Raw genomic sequence first — 10492 nt, forward strand, 5'->3', positions numbered from 1 at the left:
CCTCTTGTGGGTAGGCATGTGGATAATTTCCAGGGCGGGTATGAATGTAGCTGCCGTGAACATTCATATACAGGTTGGGTTTCTAACCACTTGTTTTCGTTTCTCTTGGATAAACACCTAGAAGGGGAACCACTGAATCACAGGGTAAATGTGTACTAGCCCTGAGGGACGCTATAGTTTTCCAGAGTGTTTGTACCATTTTACTTCCCACCTGCAACACAGTTCTGCTTGCTCCATATTCTTGCCAAAATTTGGGATTTCTGGGGTTTTACAAATTAATGTTTCATATTTCCTTGTGAGTTTAATATTTCAATGTTTTCATTTGCATCTTTTATGACTAATGATGTTCCCTCTACATGCACTTTTGGCCATTTGCACATCTTCTGTGAAGTATCTATTCAAACATTTTTCCCCTATTTCCACCCTCCCTTTTTTTGGGGGGTTATTTGTCTCTTCATTATTGAATTGTAGGATGACTCCCCTCCTGACTCTTTATCCATCAATTCCAAAGAGCATCATTTGACAAAACTGGAAGTCAAGTCTCCCTCAGCTTGCCTGGAGTGGCCATCCTCTAGGAGAGGACAGGTCAGTGTCACAGACCCACAGAACCTGGTGGCCCAAAGAGAGATGCTTCCTGCTGTTTAGCTGGCTATACTGATCAGAGGAAAAGCTCATTTTATTAGATCAGAAGGTAAGTTATGGTTTGTTGGTAGGCATAGAATAAGAAGTCATTTAATTTAGAGGAATGTGTCTAGGTCCCCCATCATTTTATGGAGTGACATACAGCTGGGGTTGCAAAGTTGTAGTAGGACAGGAGTGAGGCGAACCAAATAGAACATGAAGCTCACTAAGTAGAGGCAACAACTCTATAGTCACGAGGTATAGATACTCCCAGGTGCCCCGGACAGCTGAAGACTCATAGTCTTGGTGACAACATCACAATAAGAAAAGAATGGAAGCAGATGAGATGAGTAGAGGGGATGGTCAGAGTCACACGTGGCACCCTTAGCTCTCCCGCAGCAGGTCTGAGGAAGGGGTGCTCTGCACTGATGGGTTTCCCCCTCAGAAGCAGGGGCAGGGAGTGCATGCAGTCAACAGTGTAACAGGAGCAGCCTGCAGGGCCATGAGCTCTGATCAGAGCCAAGTCTTTGAAGCCGCACAGAAAAGCAGGCTTTTAAGAAACAGCATGTCCCACATTCCTGAGGCAGGAGTGTGGCACGGAGAGAAGGTCAGTCAAGGTCTCAACACCTCTGTCTTGCCCCACAGGGTCTGGGATGTTACCCACCTCATGAAGCTGCTCAAAGTTTTAAATCAGCCCACTGTCGTGGAAACAGCCAGCACAAGATGTAAGCCAAAAGGAGGTGAGTGTTTGTTGAACAGAATGAATAAATGATAGCTTATCTCATGGGGTGCCTGTCATGGAATCCTATGGACAGGAAGGAGTAATTCTTGAGACACTCAGTCACTCCACCAATTCTGGGGTTCAAAAGTATCTAGGCTGCCTTACCAGGGACCTCGAGGGCCCAAAGAACCCACAGAACCCCACAGAACCTCCTAGAACCCCTTGACTTAAGACTCAGAGACTTGGTGTTACCCAGAAGGTCTAGCACTACACAATGATTTTCTTTTTATTACCTACTGTGATTTTGATTCATGGAGACTATATTTGCATTCTGAGGTGAAACCTCCTGGAAAGTATCAATCTTTATTACACCCATGTTGGCAGATGCACCCAGGACTCATTTATTACATTTTTATTTTTAAACCAGGCAATGGGGTACAGAGAGGGATGGTCTGTGACCTGCCACTTCCTTCAAGGCACACACAAAAATTCTAAAGTATGACAATACTCAAACCTATACTCCAGGATTTGCAGTCTGCTGTGGAGGGTCACTTGGTCCTGCCACTGAATTGGGATAGTGGTTGGGAACCCCACACCCCTCTCCTCTTTCACCCTGGTTGTGATGGAGATCTCTGAAAACCTCAGAGGTGAGTACCAGAATTATCTCGGGGGTAGAGATTCCAATCCTCTCAAAAAATAAAGGCTCTTAACAATCCCCAGATGGAAAAGTCTTTGTAGTTGTCTAAGTCCCATCACTGGCGTGCTCTTGGAATGAACAGTGGGGCCATTCCCAGCATCTACTACTGATTGATTCTAGGAAAAGGAGCTCATGGCCAACAGGGACCTGAGTACCGATCTGCAATATTGTGGGAGTACATGTTTAATGACCAGCTCTCCAGGGGACTTGGGAGGTTATTTGTAATGTTTACTGATTACCTTGTGTAAATATGCCCACCATGACTAATTCTAAGCTATTGACAGGACATCACTCAAACACAGAATTGGGAAGAGAGTCTCACCATTGGCCCCTGCAAGCACATGGGCCCCAGCCACCACTGGGACCATTCTCTTCCTCCAGATTCCAGAGAACCTTTGCACTTCCTGTTTATCCCTGAGGTAGGATCTGTTCCTTTATTGAACATCTCCCATGTGAGTGACCTTATGAGGCACCTCCCAAAGAAGCTCACAGTGTAATGGGTTAGACAGAGATTTCACAACTGTAGGAATGAGAGTGGGGCTCCTGGGACCTTCCATCATGGGGTATCTTCTCTACTCAGATCTGTTGAGGGCATGCAGGATGAAGTGTGAAGGGGAGAGGCAAGGGGGCCCCACATTGGTCCACACAGCAGATAGGTGCATCTGGAAGCAGCACAAGAGAACTGTTCATGGTCTGGTGCTTCTGATGTTCTCAGGCAGCATAGTTGTTGAAGAGGTGCTTACCAGCCACATGCCATCAGCATGGACAGTCTCCCCTACCATTCTATTTGGATTCTTTGGGACTGTTTTTTTTTTTTTTTTCTCTGCCAGCTCTTCTCACTTCTGTTTATTTCCTGCCATTCCAGAAGTTTATACTCAGCTCCTATGACAAGCAAGTTGCCGTGGGTATCATCAGATGTCACAAAGAAGAGAGCGTCCCTGGCTCCAAGCGGAGCACAGAGACTCAGTTTACCCTGAGACCACCAGGCAGCCCATGATTTGCACCATTGCTTTGCAGGGGCATGTGTCCTTTCCTCCACTTTCCATAACCAGAGGAGCCTCATCGCCTGATGGAAAATGTGGAAAACATTTAAAGAAAAATCTTTAAAACACCCCCCCCCCCAACCACCAACTACCTTTAGTACTTGATGCATTTCCCGTGAGTCTTTCTTCTGGTTTTGTTTCTCGCACACTTGGAGTACTGCTCATGTCATTGGGATCCTGCTTTTCACCCAAAACCATGTGATTCCCATTTGTCATATTATCAACATCCTTCATATTCATCATTGTTTCTTTTATTGACTGTTCATTGTAATCAGTTACCTGGGCACATAGTTATAGAATCAATTGAGTCTATAAGATTTATTATAAGAATCATTTGCGACTGATCAAACTCCTGCCTCTTCCCTACCCCCAGAGTTTGCTGTTTTCTAATTTTCCTGCCACTTCTTTTGTTCTTTACCCCATGTTTGTACATAACATACGCATTGATTTTTTTTCAACTTCCATCTCTATTTACTGGCTTAACGCTAGGGACAAGAAATACCCACTGCCCACTCCTCCACCATCCCACCATGAGGATGGAGTCACCACCCTGGTCAGATTCATGTTGGGTGCTTACAGTTTTATATACATGCAAATGTGAGGGCTAATATGCATTTCCAATTCAGTGGACACTCTGAGATGTCTTGTCTTTTCCTGAACAACTGTTTATTCTCAATGTAGTTAATCATCTTGGGTGTTCTCTCTTGCTTTCTTTGTCTGCCTGTCTTTCCCTAATTTTGTAGAAACTAACTCTCACTGGAGTCACTGCCCAGTTCATGCAAACACACCTGGTAAGCTTCCTCTTGGGAAGCCCTTCCCAGTCTCCTGACCTGCTCTGATCTGGACACTGTTCTGATACACAGTTGTCATCCTAGAGTCTCCTTCCCCATGACCCTAGGGACCCAGCTTTCCTATATCCCTCCATTTCCTGATGTTGTGCCTTCCTCTGTGGTTGATTCTCTCAGGTTCCAAGGAAAAGATGCATGAGCCCAGGTGTATCTAAAATGTCATTATTCCACGTTCACACTTCATCACTTGACTGAGTATAGACTGCTAGTCTGACTCCCTGTCCCTCAAAACTGAAGGTGTTGCATTATTCCATTTTCTCCTTGTTTCCAGAATTGCTCTTAAGAAGAAGTCACATGTCATTCTGATTCTTGATCTTACAGGAAATGTGTTCTCTCTCATCTCTCTCTCAGCTTTTAGGATTTCTGCTTCATCCCCAGGGTTCTGAAGCTCTACCATGCTATGGTTTTATGTCTTAGTATGCACAACATTTTGTCCACTGTGCCAGACACTCAAATGGTCTCTTCAGTTTGGAAACATCAGGTCTGGAAAGCAACCTAAAGAATTTCTTGGATTTTATAAGGCTGTTTTACTGAAAGGCAGTCTAGTGAAGTGATTAGATCTTAGACAAGAGAGCCAGCCTGACTGGGTTCAAATCCTTGCTGTATCATTTACCAGCTGGGTAACCTTGGGTAATCAGACTGCCATTCGTTCTGTGTTTTACTGTCTTGATTTATAAAGTAGGATAAAAATAATATCTACTTCAAGAATTTTCATTAGAATTATGTGAGCAAATATGCAAATGCTTGAGTTAATAGGCAATGCTTGGAATAGTTTGAGGCACCTAGAATTACTACATCATGACTGGTTATCTCTGCTGTTCTTGATGATTTATTCCCCTGTGCTACATCCATTCTCTCTCCAATTTCTCTTTCTTTCTTTCTTTCTTTCTTTCTTTCTTTCTTTCTTTCTTTCTTTCTTTCTTTTTCTTTCTTTCTTTCTTCTTTCTTTCTTTCTTTCTTCTTTCTTTCTTCTTTCTTTCTTTCTTTCTTTCTTTCTTTCTTTCTTTCTTTCTTTCTTTCTTTCTTTCTCTTCCTTCCTTCCTTCCTTCCTTCCTTTCTTTCTTTCTTTCTTTCTTTCTTTCTTTCTTTCTTTCTTTCTTTCTTTCTTTTTCTTCTTTTTTTTTGATTGATTCTGCAATTTCCTTATCTTTTTAAAACTATGGCATTTTGCTACTTTCTGAGAGATTTCCTGAGCTTTATCTTAAAACCTTTCTTCTGAGTCTTTATTTTTTGCCATTATCGTTTTAATGTCCCCAAGCCATTTTCTTTGTTTCTTTTCTTTTTTCAATGTTCCTTTTTAATGACATTCTGTTCTTGTTTCATAGATGTAATATCTTCTCTTAGAAGTTGGAGGATATTATTGGCATGTTTCTTATTTGTTTTGCTTTGGTTTTTATCTTCCTATGTACTTATTTTCTCACTGGGGTTCTGTCTGCTTCTCTGGTATCTGTCTATGTTATAAGACTTCTTCAAATATTTGGACATTTTTTAAAGTTTGTTCATATGTAATAGAAAGGCCCTCAAAAGTTGATTAGGACTCCCAAATAATGGTGACACTTGTCAACTGTGGTCTTACAATGGGGCAATCTGCCCAGAATGTCACTGTGGAGACTCTGCTATTCACATCTTTAGGTCTTTTCTCTTGGGCTGGTGAGATTTCCCAGAAAAGAGTCTTCTAATCTCTTCCCTAGAAGGGAGAAGTCTGATCACCAGGAGCCTAAGAGTTAACCAGGAGAGAATCTTCATTTAATTATTATGTTTTCAATCTGGCTATTCATTTAATCCTCATGTTTTCAGTGACCCTCTGTTTTAGCCTCTCCAGAGAATAAACCTCTAGTCTCCTGCAATGCCAGCACATGTCTAGGGGAGGGAATGGTCAAACCCCATATTTGCATCTAGGGTGTCAGATGCATAGAGCCCTGAGCCCCCGGGGGTCTTCTCTGTGTTGCATGTTTTCCTTTATGTTTGTGTTTTCTTCTGTTTTCTATGTTGTAGGTACTATGAACTGGATTCTCCTTTCTTGGAGAATTAACCTGGTTTATTAACACTTGTCTCTCTGCCTCTCAACATCATGCAACCATTTCCTTTTCTGTTCTCATTGTCCTTGTGATCTTGGGTGTTGCTAAAAATTTCCACTGAATCTCCTTTTTAATGGAATTTAGGTAGGCATTGAAGATAAATGTGTTTGCGTTCATTCTGACATCTATAACCTAAAATCCTAGATGCTATTTTTAAGTTACTGTATTATTCCATCAATGTGTTTCCAAGTCTTCACTGTCACAAATAAACAAATGGCATCTTTGTGTTAAAGTGGTCATGGGACTGCATATTTAGGCTCTTTCACAGACATGGAACAAATGAGTAAAGTCACACCAAATAGAACAATGAGGGAATTGGGGGAATGTGTCTTAAGTTCGAATTCTGTGTCTATTACTTGTTTTTTAAGATTTTATTTATTTATTCATGAGAGACACACACACACAAAGAGGCACAGACACAGGCAGAGGGAGAAAGCAGGCTCCATGAAGGGAGCCTGACATGGGACTCGATCCCGGGTCTCCAGGATCACACTCTAGGCTGAAGGCGGCGCTAAACTTCTGAGCCACCCGGGCTGCCCTCTATCACTTTTTTTTTTTTTTTTAAGATTTCAGTTATTTATTCATGAGAGACACACAGAGAGAGGCAGAGACATAGGCAGAGGGAGAAGCAGGATCCCTGCAGGGAGCCTGATGTGGGACTCGATCCCAGGATCCCGGGATCACAACCTGAGTCAAAGGCAGACACCCACTACGGATTCACTCAGGTTTTTCTGTGTCTATCACTTACCAGTTGCATGACCTCAGGCCAATTGCTTGAGATCTTTCTCCTGTTTCTGTCCTCAGAAGACAAAGGGAAGATTATGGCATACCTGCCGGAAGAGTCATTGCACTGGCCTGGCCACATAGGCCAGGGTGTCTACAGTACTTAGATTTGGACCTGGTGTCTAGTAAGTGCTAGTTATTCTTTTAGTGGGGCTTTCTAAAGCCTTTGATAAATATTGCTCAAAAAATCAGTTTATATAGCCACTAGCAGTGACTAAGACTTATCATTTCACTAACTGGTTATTAAAAATGTTTGTGGCTCCTTCTAGTTTAACAGGCAAACACATGCACATCCTTGTACACACATATTTTATCTATTGTTTGATTTGCATTTTTAGTGTCAAAAATGGACATTTTCCCATTAATTTACTTCCTAGTTGTATGTTTGTGCTTATGAGTCCCTTGCTCGTGTCTTTAGCCTATAAACATATATGTTTCACGCATCAGTTGGTATGACATCACCAACACCCACCAAGACAAACTATAATATAGAGGAATAGTCACTGGCTGTCAGCTCCACCTGTTCTTTCTGGAAGCAAGTTTCCATCAGAAAGATTCAGACATCTGGGAGGCGGTGTGGACACCAGTATAGACGGGATGGGCTGCATCCATCAGAGGCTGCTACAGACCCACTTTGGGGGTGCTGTTGACATTTAGTGGCATAGGGAACAGTCTACAGCTTCTCACCTCAAGCACACCTGGGACGGTTTGGAGGCACCCAGGAATGGGGCATAACACGTCTATATTTACATAATCAAGCTCCTGCCAAAATGATAAACCTCTTTCCATCTTGAAAATCTTGAGCAGATCTTTTCACTGAGATCCCAATGCCAAATGCCTTTGAGCTGTTCTCGTAGATGGAAAAGTCTGGGCCGGAGATGCAGAGTCAACCATCTGGGGGAGAGCTGTCTTTCTTTTTGACAACTGTTGCAATGGAGAGAGAACAGCAGTCCTTGTCTTTCACTTGGAGGAATGGAGGGGGAGGGCAGCTTCTGACCATTACTGCAGGCCAATTTTTCAAACTGAAATGCAGAGGCCCGGCAGAAAGGTTGAAATGTCAAAATGGCACCAATGATGGATGTCCTCCAACCAGCACGAGGTAAAGGCTTTGCAGGGTCTGTTTGCCCTGATACAGACCCAGGAAGGAGGGCAGTTTGTTTTACCCTCAACACCATCTATGGGGAAGGAAGGCTGATATTATTTTTATTATTTAAGAGTATTTTCTTATGTGCCAGGTGCTATGCAGTTTTGTGCAATTAGCAGGTCACAGAGATTTTATAACTGCAGAGGGCCTTTGAGAACATTTCCCAGCAGTCTTCCTTTGGAAACTACTGAGATGATCCCATAAAAAATAATATTCTGTAGTCAGATCCACCTGGGAACCCAGCATCCCACGCCTGGCTCCCAGTGGATGCCAACATATTAAAAGCTAGAAGATGCTGTTCAAAGTGCTTTGTTTCTTCCAGTATTTGCCAAAGGATGGGATCTGAGGAAACTGTTTACCCACAGCAGCCACCAGCAGGCCTAGAAGAATCTTTAAGAGCCTTTGAAGACTCATCCTGCCAACTGATGAGATCTAAAGGAGAAGGAGCTATCCATAAACTCTCCAGGAAAAGACCCCGGATCAGAAGAATCTTGGCCTCAAGTCCTTCTGAATTTTGGTTAACCCCCAGACCTCAGGACCCCAGGCTTCGCTGCTTAGCCTGTACCTCCCAGGGTTTGGAGAGGAATAAGCTGGGGTGTGTGGCAGGGGTGAGCTCAGGACAATGGGTGGCACCCAAGGGGTGATCCAGAATCACTGGTTACAAAGTAATGAGAATCATTGGTTATAAAGTAAATGAGGGTGAGCTCAGGGCAGTAGGTGACACCCAACAGGTTCTCTAGAAGCACTGGTTACAAAGTAAACCTAATGCTGCCAGCCCTGCTGTAGAGTAAGTGCTCTGAAAGTTAACTATTCAGATTTCTTTCCTGCTGCCTGAACAGAGCTTTTCTCTGACCAGACTCTAGTCAGAGCCTGCTGTAATTTCCTCCCAACTGAGCCACTACTTTTGGATTTCCACATCCACCTGTGCACCACCCAGTTGAAACCAGAACCCTGTTCGGTCCAGTCTGTTTAGCCAAAATCCCTGCCCTCAGCATCTGATCAATCTGTATTGATTGAATATGATCAACTCCTTATAACCCTGGCTTACCTTCATCAAGAATCCCAATGGGTCAGTTTAGTGAGGAATTATCTCTTCCTCTCACTAATTTTTCCATCCACTGCCTCCTTCCAACCCTGTAAAAAATCCCATCTTCTGTCTTTGTGTTCAGAGTTGAGCTCCTGCCACTGCAGACCCCTTCCTTGCAGAAGTAGCTCCCCTATCATCACATCATGGCCCTCAATAGAGCCCGACTTATGAATTTAAACAAGTATCAGAATCATTTTGTCCTTAGCATACCTGCCTCCATTATTTCTAAAATAATTAATTAAACTTTCACCAATCTTGGGCAATAATCAAAAGCCCGTACCTAGTAGTCACAGGTCTGGATCACTGCACTTCATGCATATTAACTTACTGAGTCCTCAAACCCCACAAGATGCAAGTTATTATTACACCCATGTTGCAGATGAGATCACAGAGGCTATAGAGTAAGTAGTAAGTGACTTTCTCACAGTCCCTTTGCTAAGCTGGGAGCTGAGCCCCAGATGCACACCTGGGCAGCCGAGGTCGGAGCATGTGCCCTTAGACATGGGCTGTGTGCCTTGTCTGTGCTGCAGCCATCATTCATAAGCAAGAAGCCCTGTCCCTCTTGAGAAAAAGTGGTGGCCCATGCAAGCTGAAGGACGCACATAGTCACCAACATTATTTGTCAGAATAAATAACCAATGAAGGGAAAATATGCAGTCCTGTAGGGGAGAGGAAAAACCCGTCTTCCTCCTACCCTTTCAGAGACTCGGCTGGTGCTATGAGAAAAGGCAGATTACTAAGAAAAACAGACAAATGTAATTCATAGAAGGATTCTGTGATATGACAGTCTTCATAAGGAAATGGAGCCCCACTAAACGGTCAAAGCCTGGGCCTTTTCACACTAGGTCTGACGAAGAATGGAAAGTCACCGGACAGAAGGTATGAGCTCAGCCTGGTAAACTAGGGCACACTCAGCATGGCCAGCTCATGCAGATTCCTCTCAGCACTTCTCTGGCTTTTCAGAGATAAGGAGACTCCTTTCTCCAGGCGCAGCGAGGGCACCTCTCATAGGAGAGTCTGTGACCTGCTTCAGGGGAGAGGTTAGAGGGTCCTTCCCACACCTGTCATTTCTCAAGTTCTTTCAGCTTAAAATATTTTATTTGCCGAATTGCCATATTTGGAGTAGCGCGTTCTGAACCCTACCAGTCCACATTTGAAATAAGGGAAGTAAAAACAACAAGATAGGCATGGCTGATCCATTTGCCCTGGGGAGCAGGCATCTCAGCCTCAAGGATCCATGCTGGCCCAGTGCCCCCTGAGTCTCAGGGTCCTATTTCCAGATTCTTATTTAGGCCCCCTTCACCCTACAGTTTTTGGTGCGGGGGGAGCTCCTCTCTCATATATTTTCCTGGCAGGTGTTGAGGAACAGCCTAACACCTAGGAGGGTCTCTGCATGGTAAGATGTGCCTGGTTCTTCCTTACTCCTCCTCTGGGTCTTTAGGAAATGTTAGGAGAAGGGTCTCACTGTCA

At 43.7% G+C, this 10492-nt stretch overlaps 1 long non-coding RNA gene across 1 annotated transcript; it reads right to left on the reverse strand.

Moving 5' to 3' along the window:
* Positions 1-2807: 2807 nt before the first annotated feature.
* Positions 2808-9334, reverse strand: LOC144304965 (uncharacterized). The gene is made up of 3 exons (XR_013371974.1): positions 8984-9334; positions 3175-3361; positions 2808-3105 (listed from the first exon to the last, which is right to left on the reverse strand). It is a non-coding gene; the product is annotated as an uncharacterized LOC144304965 (long non-coding RNA).
* Positions 9335-10492: the final 1158 nt, after the last annotated feature.

This window comes from Canis aureus, chromosome 3, assembly GCF_053574225.1.
Source record: "Canis aureus isolate CA01 chromosome 3, VMU_Caureus_v.1.0, whole genome shotgun sequence".
Taxonomy (NCBI): domain Eukaryota; kingdom Metazoa; phylum Chordata; class Mammalia; order Carnivora; family Canidae; genus Canis; species Canis aureus.